We start from the raw sequence: 16,154 nt of genomic DNA on the forward strand, positions 1-16,154 counted from the left end.
ATTTAAAAAATTTTACCTCTTTTAGTTTTCTCATTTAATTTATGTTTTGTACATTTCTTGTCAAAATAATTATAAAAAAACAATTATACAAAAAATAATAACCAAAATAGAATAACGAAATTCGCAAAGAAGAATCTTTTACTATTATAATAAGGTAATTTAAACTCAACAGTAAAGATATATGGCTGCTAATAAAAACAAATAAATTTAAAAATAAAAAATAAACGTAGAATAAATAATTGTAACAGATGAAGTTAAACGTGAGCAGTGAATATAAAAATCAAGTGTAACAAAAATAGCCTTCATGCTATTAATTTTTATCCGCACTTTCACGTCAAACAAGCTACTGTTTACTTCACCTAACATACAATCATGACTGATATTTTGTATCACATAATTACACACAAACTTAAGTGACATACAGATTTTTCATTACTATTTTTAAATAAAGAATACCTTACAAACTAAAATTAAAAGTAGTTCATTTAGGTGAATCTAAGAAGCCTTATCATGTAAGTGCAATAGAAAAATATAAGTTCAAATTTTTATCGGCTAGATATTCCTAGAGATCGATTGCAGAAAAAGTACATAGATTATTAGACCGATAAAAGAAAATTATAATGACGAATTATTTAACCTAATTAGCTAACATCAAATTTAAATGTAGCACATGTTTGTTAGGCTTTGTATGTATACTAAAACTTACACAATGCTGTAGTTTTATTCGTCACCCGCAATGCAATTATGAACAAATATACAATACATATACGTATAATAACTTAAAAAACTATTTCATACTTTACCAGGTTTTTTAATATTCCTTACGCATGTTTGTTTGTATGTGTGCATGTTTGTGTAGTTGTTGACTTAAGAAAGTAAGAACATTACACTACCACATTATCGAATTAATCAATTTAAAAAGTAATTTATTTATTATAAGCTCACGAAATATTTAATCAATTTAAGTAGTATATAAAATTTAACAATCGATAATTGTTTAATTCATTATAGCCATTGTTAGTAAAGCTTATTTATCATCTATCAATAAAATTTTCTTTCCTCTTCACAAATTTCGGTTCATTGAAATAAATCATTAAAATAATCCCGTAAATATTCTTCGTTTTAGTTATATGTCTTTTTCTACTGTTCTTAGTATTTCTTAGCACCACTACTTAAGATCAGTCTACTATTTATCTAATGTTAGATTAATGTCTTAGTGTAACTGCTTTAGTATAATCAGCAGATTCAGTCCGAAACTCCAATGTCTTTAATTTACGCCATAAAAATGACTGAATACCTAATTATTATGTATATTTTAATGTAATTATAAATATGCGTACTTATCGCTACAGCTTTTTTAACGTAGAAAAATCTAAATTAAAACATTTTGTGATTATATTATCTTGAATATATTGCTAATTTTATATAATTAAAATTTAAATGAGGTTAAAACATAAGCTGTTCAAGAAATTAGGATGGAGATTAGCATCATACGAGTCAATGATTGATGAATAAAAAAATTACTCGTAAAAACAATGGAAGTTTTTATGAGTTCAAACAAACAATTTAAAAAATTAAAACTGATGTTTAATAAAATGTTTTTCTTCTTTTTATTAAAAGAGGTTGATGACATGTTTCAAAAATATCATTCGGTTTGAGAGGTAAAACCGCACCAAATTAACTACAGTGCAAATGCAATTTAATTAACGTAAACATGTCAAAACCTGTTGAAAATGATACGGCAGATAACAGTGTACATGATAGTTTGTACGTCATTGCAGTAATTAGAAAAGGATCAAAATTCTGTACAGAAATTTATGGTTTTGTTCGGTCCTGAAATCTATCTTATTTCTTACTAAATCTTTCTAGTTTAACTTCTTTTTAAATGTGCAAAAACGAGTTTTTGCACAAAATTTGTTTTTAGAAACGAGCATGCTAATATTTTTTAGAAAAATACATGATTATTTTTTAATTCTATGGAGTTACGACTGAAAGTTAAAGTTGTGTGCACGATTCGTTCTCTAATCCGTTGTTTTGATTTTTTCTCTTCTGCCGAGTATGTAATTTTAAATGCATATCGCTTATTATAAATCTGATTTAATTAATCGTTCAGTTGTCACTAAATGTTTTTACGATTGTGTTGGTTTATATGAGGTTAATGAAAAAACAAAAAAAAAATGTAAATGTCATTTAAAAAAATGAAGGTTTTACGCCGTTAAAAATCAAAAATATTCTGTAAACGTGTTTAAATAATAGAGTTAAATTAAGGAGGAATCATAAATGAGATAATACTTCTTCATTAATATTGGAATTACTTCAAATAAAAATAAATCCGAGTCCACCAATTATTGAGTTTAACTCAAGACTTGCTAAGGGAAATTGGATGTTAGAGTAAAAAAACAATTCAGAAAATTGAATAACAGTTTCCGAATAACGCAAATCGGCAATAAATTAACTCGGGGTCACGTTATAAATTACTCGGGGGCAAGATATATAAAAAAATATATATATTACATATCTTGCCATATATATATATGAACTTTTATGTGTATATACATAAAGAGTTGATACTTCAAGGTAGATTAGAGTCACTAATACCAGTCATATCAGTATTTACAAAAAGGCTCTAATCAGAACTAGTTTCAAATATCTCTATATACGTATTAGTTAATGTTAAAATTTTTAAGTTTTTTTTATTTTAGGTTTGAATTGTTAACGTTAGAAGACGTTTCTTGTTAATTCTAATTACACCGCCGAATATATATATATATATATATATTTTTACGTAATATTTTTAAATTAGTTGGATGATTATTATCATGTTTTTTCTTTTTTTTTTTCAAGAAATTAAGAACATTAATTGTCATTCGGATAAACTATTGGTATTGCTGGATGTTATTAAACTAAATACTGACTGTATTTTTTATTTTTTGATGAAATACAGAATGAATAAAGATCCAATCAAGTTGTAAAGAAGTTATTTCTAAATGATTTTTTTAAATAAGGCATTTCTATTTATGTTATTATTTACGTACCTAATTTATTATTCAATTTTAATATTATTGATTATTAGAACGGTATTGGCAACTTCAATGTGTTAACTCCAATCATTTACTGATCTCCAAGTCTTAGCGTAAATAAATGCTTTGTAAATTTAAATACAAATCGAAAACCTATTTCGTATTTAAATGCTAATATATTTTCTGATGATTTTTATTAAACATTTATAATCAAGAAAACAATTAAACGTTAGTAACATTTATTAACTATGAATATGGATACTATTGAATATTTAAATATGACTGCCAACTATCGGTATTCTAGTTCAACTTGTAGCTCTACTAGAATCAATTTTGTATTGATTACACAACTAATATTTTTAAAAAAAAAGATAGATTACTTTTACCGCAAAGATGTGTATTTTAATACTTTTATTTATAGTCACATCAACAATTAAAGTCATTAGCGACTTATCAGTGTAACGTAAATCTTATATCAGTAACCTGTAAATTTGTAGTCTTGAACAAACTCAAGTTGACTGAGACCTGTGGTTAATTGAAGCTCAACCACCAAAGACGGCTATTAGTGTCGGTGGCGCGGTCAGTGGTTTTAAGTGCGGTGCCAGACTGGAAAGAGCACTGCAGAAGAAGATAGGCAGGAGTAGGCTTATCGGATTGCAACGGTCGCTTACCATTGGTGTGTCTAGGGCTTATCGAGTCTCGACAGAGGCAGCGCTGGTTATAGCGACCTTGCCTTCGTTCGACCTAGTGGCAGAAGAGATCACCAGGAGAGCAGAAGGCATGCCAAGGGGCCAGGAAAACTGGCAGGCGAGCTGGGATAGGTGGGTAGGTGGTAGACCTGGAGGCTAATCCCGGATTTGAAGCTTTGGCTGAAAAGAAGACATGGGGAACTGTTGTTGAGCTGACATAATTCTTGTTCGGCTACGGCTGCTTCATTAAGTATCTGTTTGAGAGGAAGCGGAAGGGATCGGATCGTTGCTTCAACATTGAGAGCAGTGACTCGGCGGAACACACCATCTTCCATTGCGCCAGGTTTACAGAGGATAAAAGGGAGATCCTTGCGGTGACTGACGAGGTTACGCCTGACAATATCGTAGCAGCAGCGCTACATGGTCCTAGAAATTGGGCCTTGATCACTGGCATAATTGGTGGTACTCTGAGAACGAAGGCTTTTGAAGCGCTACAATACGAGGAAAATGGTGGATGAAAAGAGTCTGGAGGGGAAGAGGAGTAATCTGCCAAGGCAGAGGATTGCAAAAGACCATTGACCCGGTGGAGGTCCGCTTCAGGGGGAGACCCTGACTAGAGGCGAGGCATGCAGAAGACCTAGTCCCGGCTGCCCGGCTGGTACTGCTGGGAACAGCGTAGCCGGGCCCAGTATGGCCACTCGGGTGGTTAGAAGCAGTTACGGGTCCGCCCTTGAAAGGGCGGGTTGAGTAGAGGAAAAACCCTACCAAAGAACACCGGTATCCACGATCTATTATTCAAATCCGAATAAAAGTAACTACCTTTATTAGGATTTGAACCTGAGAACTTCGAAATCAGCTGATTTACGACGACGAGTTTACCATTAGACCAACCCGGTGGATTGCAAAGACATGTTAAAACTTCCATTACTAATATTTTTTTCCATTGTTACATTCCCGTGTGTTACTGGTATAAATTGTAAAATGAGAGTCTATAGAGTTAAAATACCTTATAAATTATAATTATATTAATGGAATCAATTATTGGAAGTTTAAAAGATCAATATTGAAATTCCGTTTTAAACTGCAGGATATTGATTTATTCTGACAGGATACACATCATATTGATCCATTTTTCGATATTTTAAATAGTTAGTGAAGAGTTACTTAATATAAAAATAAATAAAAAGATCAAACTTTGAATTTCTATTGGTATTTTAATATCTATTAGAAATCAAGAAAAAATATTAAATAAAATTAAGCATCAATCCTTAACACTGTTGTAAAATATAAAAATTACAGAAAAAATACTTTAAATTATATTTAAGTTCATGTTATGCTAAGTTAGCGTAATAAAAAAAGTATAAATGTGAAGCAACAAATAATCATTTATACATAAAATAAATGAATCCATTTATAATTGATGAGTAAATAAATTCATTTATTTTATAAAGCTAATTAATAATAATCCAATAAATAGTAATAATATTTAAGAACTGAGTTTAGAGAATATTGCAGTCGTTATTTTCCGAATCTTTTGAAATAATCAATCGTTTTAATTCATATTTTCTGATGATGTTAGCTCAATGTTAATTACATATTTAATCAGTATTCGCATAACAATCAGGTGTCTGTTCTAATAAGTACAATAATAGTAGAAATACTTTTTTCTTTGTATGAAACTTTACCCATGATGAAATTTATAAATAAATTAAAAGTTTATACTTCCTTCCACGGTTGTGGTCTGAATAATGGAGTGGAAGATATATTCTGTGGTCTAAAAATATATACATATTTTTAAATACGGGTTTATATTTCTCATCCTCTTATATTATTAGTTTATATCCTATCCATTGCAAAATATTCTAAAACTTTTAAAAATGTTACATTAATCCCATTACTAAAGGTGATGATTAGAAATACCTATTTACTCGTAATTATTGACCACAGCTATAACCTTGTCACTTTCTAAAATACAAGAAAAAAGTATTTTAAATTTTATAAACAAGAGTAAGTCGTCAGATAATGATCAATTCAGATTTAAAACTAATGTAGGAATAAATAGCGCCTTATTTTCTCTAAATAATCGAATTATTGGAAAATATACAGGTACTGTTCCAGACATAAATAAGAATTTGAGGTTGAAATTTAATTTAAAAAAAAATCTTGAATAGCATTAAAAAACCTTGTATTAATTAGCATTAGAGAGATGGTACCGAGTTTATTTCGATTTTATTTAAGTGACAGAACTTAAAATGTAAATGTAAATGATGCAGTTAGTGTTCTATTTTGTTCTTGATAGGTATTAACTACATTTTTAAATATGCATAAAAATTACATTATTTTTTACTGATAACGGTCTTTTTAGTAATCTTCTTATGAGATGTCGTTGGAAAACAAATTACTGATTTAGAATGAATAAAAATGGATGATATTAATGTTTTATGGATAATAAAGTTATCTACTTCTGGTGTACGTGAGAAGCCTTAACTGTAATTTTGAAGTAGTATTTCATAGTTCTATCTGTTCCTTGCGAAGAGAAAGTGACAGTTTGAGAATCCAAGAAAGAGTAATACATTGAGAGGGAAGTCAAAGTCCCTAAAGAATTTTAGAACCGAAGAGTATGACAATAAATTTATGGGAAGAAAATATTGAAAAATGACCATGTAAAATTACATCAGGATTACACTGTAATTAATTTAGATTACTCTGACGAAAACAAAAGGTTTTTGAGTTAAAGAAAGGCTAAAGGCGTGTGTAATTGTGATTTCAGACGTTTGTATTAATATATACACGGGTGGAAAAATAAAGAATTTATGCAAAATAAATATAAATTAAATGAATTTTACCAGTAAATAATAATTTCAGTACTTGCGTAAATAAGCGAACACATGTACTGCGTAGTATAAAAAATATAAATTACATATTCAAATAAGGCAAAATAGGCTGTTTACTTACGAAAAGTAATATGATATTTTTTGTACCATACGACTATACGTAGTCTACCTATATGTTACATACGCATTATAGACTAAGGTAGGTTGTAAAGGATTACCTGCGTTTGTATTATTCTATAGACTTTCAAGAGGTGAAGCTTACGGGATTTCGTCTGTAAATGGTTATACTGAGAGGAAAGGTTTTGCAAACTGTATCATTTATGCAAGGTATATGCTGCATTGCACTAATACATATTTAGAATAAGATTTTGTAACATTATTATAGCGACAATCCTATTTACGTATATAAAAAAATTTTTTTGAACTTTTTATAATATAGTTTACTGGATAATTTCCTCCCTTTTTAAACAATTTGCCATTTTAGAGATTTTTTTATATTACCAGCTATAAAGTGAAAAATTTTACCTTCTATTCAATCTATGTATACTTATGTATTTTTAAAAAAACATTACAAATCTTGAACTAAATATCTCTTTTAAAATAAAAATTGTACTGTATTATAAACTAATAATAAAATATTCTTGTACATTTCGTTAGTTAAAAAGAATTTTATTAAAGGTTTCTTTAATCCTTCTGCAATTTAAGAAAAAAATGTACTAAATAGAAACAGGTTAACTAACATATCTAACTAAATCTTTTAAAATCAAATATAAACTATCACATCTTATAGCGTAATTATTTCCTTATAATTTATTTAAAAAATTATATACAATTATAAAGTGAACAAACAATTTAGTACATAAATCGGTATGATTAAAACCAACAGAATAAAACAAAATAAATAATGACGACTATTACATGACATAAAAAGATAACTGCCGAATATTTGCTTGGACAGAGTGTATATTTAAAATTATATACATTAATAATTATTATATCTATGTGATAAAACGGAAGAAATATTTAATTTTCAGAAAAGGAAAAGCATTCGGTCGGGTCAAACGGGATAAATTAATAGAATCATTAAAAAATGAAAAAGGGCAGACCAGAAAGATCATCAATATAAGTTATCCGCTCTGAGAAAGATCTTTGCACTACGTCAGTCGCTACTGCCCTTTATTCTTAGCTTAACTTTTAAGATCTTTATAACTTTCATTTCCTTTTAGTAAATTTTAATCTTTCTGACCTTCTACTAATCTTTCTATCAGTGTTTTAATCAATTCTTTCTTGACATTAACAGACTATTAAATCAAAATTAGAAGACATCATGAAAAAATATGACATGAAAATGAATTACAGGAATAAAAAAGTTAACAGTAATGACGACAAGAGACAACACGCCAATGATATTTATTCAAAAGGAGAGCCAGTTAAAAAATTAAGAGCACGGATACTCAGATTTAATTGAAAATTGCGAAAAAAAAATAAAAGAAAGAATAGCAAAGATAAAGGAAGGATTTGAGAAAGAAAGAGTAATTTAGTAAAATGAAGTTGTATTTATGAAGTGTACCTTACGACACCTTATGTATCCAAACACTTAGTAAAAGGGAAGAAGAAAAATGAAATACCTGCATTTTATCAGGTATAAAGAAAATTGCGATAATTAAACGAACCCGCAAACTGAAAAACTAAGTAATGAGGATAAAGAAACATAATAGAACGAGAAATGGGAGCTATTAGAAACTCAAAGTTTTACCTGGAAATAATAAAGAATAAGAACGGAAATGTACGAAGGAACCTGCCTGAGAACTAATAACCAGTTATAGTATGTTGATAAAATAAGGAAAGATATAACTTAATATGTATATAAAGGTATAATAAATTAATAAAAACTTTAATTACAGAATTATTCTGTTTGCTACTGATTTTTTTTTTTGTTTTAGTTTGTTTCCCTAACCCCCTGGGCTGAATTCGCCGAGAAGCATAGCACAGCCCAGGGGATTTTCCAGTCTAACGGATCGTTTCAGTGCCTGTCTCTAACCCTTAGGGCAAGGTATCCAGGACCGACTATGTCGTTCCTGAACTCCACCCTAGGGGCCGGCACTCGGTCTTGATGATGCTTTGCTTCCAATGTGAGTATCCCACAAAGGGGACCCACACTGAGTCTCGGTCTTTTAACAGCTGCCTGCCTCTAACCGGGTCCCCCGAAGGGGCCCCAGCCGGGTCTAGGTCTTATTGCCATTGACTTGTTTCATTCTACCTCCACGGACATCTTCCTTTGGTGAAAGTACAAAAGAAGATGCCAGAGGAATTGTTCTTAAAGGCAGGATGAACTAGCCTATCACAAATAAAACGATTCGAGTGAGTTAATTGTTAATTAATGTAAAAAATTAAATGTTAAAAATTTTATCCATCCAATGGAAATCACATTAATTTACATTTCTTTCTTTTAATGAATAAAAATTAGGGAAAGAATTGCAATCGATTGCAAAGCATTCCAATTTGGGCATTTGCTATTTTAATTTCTATAAATAAAAAAAAAGAATTTTTATTGATTTTTAATAAGTGTTAAACAAGCAGAAGTACGCGAGGGTTTGCATACTATATATATATATATATATATATACAGAAACTTGCTCCAAAAAAGAAAATTAAACGTTTTTATAAATGTTAAGAGTTAAAACTTTCCAACCTCATATAATATCTTAAAATATTACAAGATACGGTTTCTACTTTATTTTATTGTATAGAACACACCATTTTAGAAATCTTAACACTAGACTACATAAGCGCAGTCATATCTTGCAATTTTTTCAAGGTAACTATTATCGGAAGAAAATATTATTTGTTGTCAAACAAGTTTTACTCGATCACTTGGAAAATCTAATAAACTTCTGTTTAAAAAATGTTTCTTTCACTTAAAATTCTTTCTTCTTCAAAACTACACTTATATTTCATGATTCTTAGTATTTTTTTATAATTTTAATTTTACAGTGTTTACATACATTGAACAAATTAGTCAACGGATACCTAACAGCTACATAACTTGTATAAAAATTGTTTATACTCGTATTTCCGGTTGACTTAGAAATTGAAAATAAAATTAAGGTGAAAATTCTGTAAAATCTTTCAATATATTTTGAGGTAATTAAAATTATAAAAAGATATTGCAATGACTTCGGCTATTTAGATTTGTAACCTTTTCCGATTTTTGGGACAAATACACTATTATTCTCAATAAAACAAAATCAATATTTATTCCAATCAGATTAAGCGATATAAACTGATCTTCGTATAACCGATTGAAGAATTATTATTATTATTATTAGTAACCCACAATTACAGTACAAATTCAACAAAATTGATTTATTCAATAAATTAATCAATTTCAATAAAATTGATTTGTGATTACAATTTCATTGTTATTACAATCACAAGCTAAAGAAAACTTTTGAAGAAATAAGAAAAGTTTTGTGTAATCACAATTTCATTGTGATTACACAAAACTTAATAACGAAAGGGAGCGAATTTAGTGTAATTAGTGCTCTAATTGAAAGGTTCCCATAATTCGTAGAAGGTCGCTTAAACCTTCCTTAATTTAAGGAAGGTTCTTCCTATTAACCTGTTTCTTAATCTTAGTCTTTCATTCTACGAATAGGCATGAAGAGTTATCATTATGCATAATAAAACTGGATAAAATTTTTATTTTTTCTCCAATATGTGAAGCAGTGTTCTAAAGAATCAGAAAATGTTCTGATTATAAATAGCTGAAATCATGGGGTAGCTTTTATAATGTTATAACCTGAAAATAGACTAGAAATTTTAATGAATTTCCAGCTTAATTTTATGTTAAAATTTGTACATCTTTATTATTTCTAACATCAGTAAGAAAATTAAAATTTGAAATTTTTAAAAAAGGCTCTTGTCATCATCCTCTGGTGAAATATCTATGTGAGAGGAGACCAATCGTACATAATCCCATTTTAAACCTTTTCTTAACTTAATTGTCTTTCTGGACATTTTTATTCTATTTATCTAAGTTTCTTTTTTCATTAACTTCTTTAGCGTGTGAAGCTTTCATATCTAAAACATTTAATTTTTTAAGAAGATCTGTTCAAACACTGCCGAATAATTTATTGAAAATATTGATCACAATATTTAAACGAATCACAATTTTTAAAAACAATCAAACATCATCAATTGAATGATCTTCATTTACACCCCTTTTAATTATAATTAAAGTGAAAAGTACTGACTAGGGGAAAAAGACTCCATCATTCATCGGGGAGAAATTTCTTCAAAGTTCAAAACGCTAACATAAATTTAAAAAAAATTGGTAAATAATCTCAAGTAAAATTTCGTAAGAAATCGGAATTTTCCCCTACAATTCAAAAACAGAAGTTTTCGAAATATAAAAAAATCAAAATAATTGTGTAAAAGTTTTTTTTTAAATTATGAACTAAATCCAACTTACACCAAATAGCCTAAATTTACTTTTAATAAAAACTGATTTTATATAGATAGAAATTATTACAATTTTTGAGTAATAAAAACAAAGAGGAAAAAATGTTTTAATTATGTAAATATAATCCAAAAGAAGATAAAAATCCGACTGATCGCAGTAGTTACCTCTTATTTCCTTGAATGGCTATTGGAAAAATCTTCGAAAAAATTATTAGTAACATACTCTTTTGCATTTTAGAAAGAGAAGAGATTCTCGCATCAAATATGATTTCGACAGTACCATTGACTATGATCAAATGATCAACTTAGAAAGCACCACATATAACAGTTTTTTATCACTAGTAAACATAATCACTTCGAATCTTCTTTGATCTACAGAAGGCATTTGATATGAATTGGAGTTAGAATAACGCTTTAACTACATGAATGGGGTATCCGCGGCTATCTACCGGTATTCGGTATTGCTTGGTAACTACATGCCGAACCGTACTTCAAGAATGAGATTATGAGAACTCGTCAGAAAAAAATATTAGAAAATGCCATAACACAAGGCTCACCGTTGAGCGGTACCTTGTTTACGATCTCCATTATATTATCCATTCCAGGATCGTGGACACCGATGTTCTTTGGTTTGGATTTCAATTAATCACACATCTCAGGAATGGTCGACCTGAGACTGTACAAGACTATACTTCATTACATATATATATATATCATCCTCAGAAGTAATACCTTACGGTGATTCCAAAGTCTAAACATAAAAATATATGAGAGATCAATCAAAGATCAAAGATCAATCTACGTCGATGATGTGGTATCCTATATGCCAGTATAACTGTATTGTTACACAGTTATGGTGAAGTATAAATTGCAAAGAGCAATAAACGCTCTCAATGAAGTTGTAAAGAAAAACGAATTAAAATTTTCACCAGAGCAAACATGCTGTGTACACTTCTATAGGAGGAGAATTCCTCATCGTAGTCTTGTTTTGACCATTGATGACCATCCTATTCAATATAATTTTTTTAGGTTTTTAGATCTACAACAAGATAAATCCTTAATTGGACTACATATACAGGATTTGTGTCTTAATGATGCAAGAAAGCCTTAAATATTTTAAATGTTTTTCAAACATTAATTGGGGCTCAGATAATGTAACATTACTGCGATTACACGAATAAAGCATTGTTTCAATTGATGCTCGATTACGGGTATATTGTTTATTTGCCCGCCAGAAAATCGCATCTAAAAAAGTTAGACGTAATGTATAACAACGGAAACAGATATGCCACAGGCGCTTTCCGTACAAGCCCGGTGATTAGTATAAATGATTGAAGTGGCATAATGTTACTACATTATAGAAGAGAAATCTTACTATTAAGATTTGCAGCAAATATATACGTCTTTCCTACCCATATAAAATATAACATTTTTAATAATAATCCTTTTTCTGCTTTGTATAAACACCGTGCTACCTCTTCCAACCCCGAAAACGGTATCGTGAATAGCAACAAAACATGAAACTGGTTTGCTGGGTAAAATTGCAATCATTGCGAGAGAAATACCACCATGGCTTTTACTATCTATAAGCGCATGATTAGAACTCTTTTATAGAAAAATAAAAAATATACCAGTAGTGATTATCCAACAGAAATTTTCATTAGTCATCAATAACTATGAGGGATATATGAAACATTTTACTAATGATTTTAAAACTGGACATGATGTTGGAAGCTCTATGTTCATAGTAAAAGCTCACTCGTGGAACTGCCAAATGCGGCAAGTGTTTACACGGCAGAGCTCATTACTATAGAGCTAGTTCATCGCTACCCAAAACAGTTCTACTAAGAGAGAGCGCTTATATAGTATAAGCACTCTATGTTATAAGCACTGCTATTCGGTACAAGAACACTGAAGATAATATCACAAACATCCTATCCATTCTATATGTAATAAACCGTATAAAACAGTTATATGTATGTGTTTGGACTTCAGGGCATGCTGGTATCTTAGGAAATGAAAGCGCAGACGAAGCTGTCAGAATGGCAACATTTTGTAAGAACATGGACGTTATTCCTATTTTAAGGGCAGGCATTAAAAATAGCCTAGTAATGACTACCAAAATCACTTAGAGTAATGAATGGAAAAGATTAAGTACGAAACTAATGAAATTAAAATTAAAATTACTCATGGAAGAGCGATGCAAAACTGAGTCACTGTGAACAAGTGGTGTTGACCAGACTCAGAATCCGTCACACACGAATAACAAATTCATATTTGTTACCGGCGAAGAAATACCAATATGTTTAATACAAACACACAAACACACACACACACAATGCACATTGATATTATGTGTTAAACACAGATTGATAGTTGTGTGTTAAACTACTAAATGTTAAATATCTACAAGAACGTATGATAATGTAAACCTCAGAAAGGGTCATATAGGCTGCTTACCTATATGCCAGCATATACTAACCCGTTTGTAGTAAGCCTTCGACAAAGGTCAGTGTATGTTATGTTGAATCCCGTACGTGAGGACCTTTTGCACCTGAACATAGGGTTCTCACAATCTACATGGTATTGTCCAAACATTTTGTGTATTTCGTCTTAATCTTTGTGTTTTATAAAAATGTCAGGGCTCTTTACACTACGTATGTGTTTATTTGAATATCTGTTTCATTTAAATATCTCAGAAGTAAGTATATTTTCGTTTTTTTTTCTAAACTATACAACCATTGTAATTCTATTCTCTTTTTAAAAAATATGACGAGGGTTAATGACCTTAGAAGTCGATGCCTATGTAACTCATTTAAAAAAAGACAAGAAGAATATTAAAGATATTATTACATTACTTTTCATAGGTTCCTCACGCTAACAGATGTAATTCATAATACAACTCTCCAATATTGATTCATGTATAAATTAATTAATTGAGGTAGCATAAATTTTGTACATATATGCGAAATATGGCCATCTGGGAATTTATCCTAGGTCTCAGAGGTTGTTGAGAATTACAAATACAATACATGTGGAATATCCACTATAGTTATTATACAGTAATGTTCTATATAATATATATGTATATTGCTGATCTCTTTCCATATTTCGGATTGAAATGATTAAAAAAAATGTTATGATTAATTACTAGTATTTTTTTAAATTATTTAATAATCATTTAATGTTTTTTATTTTTTAACTTGAAAGAAAACGAGTTTTAAATCGTTTACCTTTAAAAAAACAAATATTAAAAATATACGAATAGAATAAATTAAATACTTAATATTTAAAAATGGTATACTCGTACATTAGACTACATTATGTACTTCATCTGCAAATATGAATCTAAAATAATTTTGCAAAAAATTAGAAAAGTTACGAGAAACTTGACAAATTTTTTTTTGTAATATTTTATAAAAATATTACATTAGCAAAAATAAAATATATAAGGTACGTACCTAACAGTTTAATGACCTTTAATTTACGCAGTAAAAAAAATTTCCAACATAAACTTGAGGTGGGTTCAGTGAATTTTAAAAATAAATGGTCCCGATTATGCCACTGTTACCTACATTATCGGTTACTAAATAAGAGGAAAATAAACAAAGTTTTCTGTGATTGACTACTCTACAAAAATGACTTTAAATCTATAAGTAAATAAAACACTTAGCAGGCCAATAGTAGCTATTTACGGTAGGTACACTTAGGCATTAAGGGAAAGGATTAGGAATCATTCGAGAGGTATATATCGCGAGGATGTTGATTAGGATAGTGTAATTCATTAAGAAGAGATTTAATAATTTTAAGAATATAAGGAAAAGTATAATAAAAAGTAAGATAAATAACAGCAGAGTGAAATAAAATGAACATGACACAACGATAAGAATTATGATGGTTCTCTTCACATTTACTGTAAAGAGAGCGGTTTCAAGGAGGACTAATTTAAACTGTAACTACGACTTAACAGATCCTCTCTCCAATTAAATTCTACCAGATTTTAGAAGATTCGCTATCCTCACTCCTTACTTAACATTTTTTTCAAGAAAGAAATTAAAAACCAAGCAGCATCGAAATAATTTCCGTAAAACATAAAATAAAATGATGTATTTTAAGATTTCCAACAGTTTATTTTTATACGGTAATATAAGCGAATTTTTAATGTTTGGGTTAGTTATACTATAAAAAATATTTATTTTTTTAAGTATTATTCCTAAACAACAATATTGTTTTCAAGCAGTAAGAAAATTTTACTCTTTTCCTCTAATAAAATCAGAAAATAAAATCTGCCAATATACTGTTGTATTGGTTGCTGATTTTCAAAAATATAAAAAAATATTTTCAAAATGAACTACACTTCTAATCGGTAAAATTAGTGTAACTTTTTTTAAACAATTAAAATTATTAATGGTTAAATATCAGAGGTATATTTAATAAATATGAGTGTGGGAGTTTTACAGTATTTTTAATTAAATCAAAATTTTTAATTTCATTTTTAACCTTTTACACAGATTGTAAATTTCTACTGAAAATTGAATACGTTGTCTTCTTTTTGCAACTAGAAATCTGCTAAATAGAGCATAAGTAAAGAATTTTCTATAAATTTGTTTTATTTCCGTTTTTTTCTTCCCTAAAACTGTAGGCGAATTATACACAAATTACCATCAGGGATTTTGTAACAAAATTTGTTACCCTGAATTTTTCCCTGAAAGTAATAAGAAATTTGGTCTATTAAACTTCTTCCTCTTGGTTACACAATTAAAAGACAGCTCCAATATTTAAACTAAACATAGTGACAAAGAAAAAGAATTGTACTGATTAAAAACGTAAATTAAATAAAAACTGGTTAAGCTGTTTGAAGAAAAATATCTAACTGGTTTTGAAAGTTTTTGCGGTAGTCTGTCTAATAAAGTGAAGATCTTTAAGATTATATGATTAATTAAGAACAGCATGCAACATAACATACATGCACACCAAAAACTAAAAACTAAATTTTAGTAAAATCAATTGAGGGGTTTCAAATGTAAAAGTAATTATATCACGTTTCGAAGAAAGGAACGAATAAATCCTTTTGACTCAGGCTGAAATTTCAAAACTTTAGGTATTAGATACTAGATGATAGATCTTAAGATTTAAAAATATTTATT

Source organism: Lycorma delicatula, chromosome 2, assembly GCF_047948215.1.
Source record: "Lycorma delicatula isolate Av1 chromosome 2, ASM4794821v1, whole genome shotgun sequence".
In the NCBI taxonomy this organism is placed as follows: domain Eukaryota; kingdom Metazoa; phylum Arthropoda; class Insecta; order Hemiptera; family Fulgoridae; genus Lycorma; species Lycorma delicatula.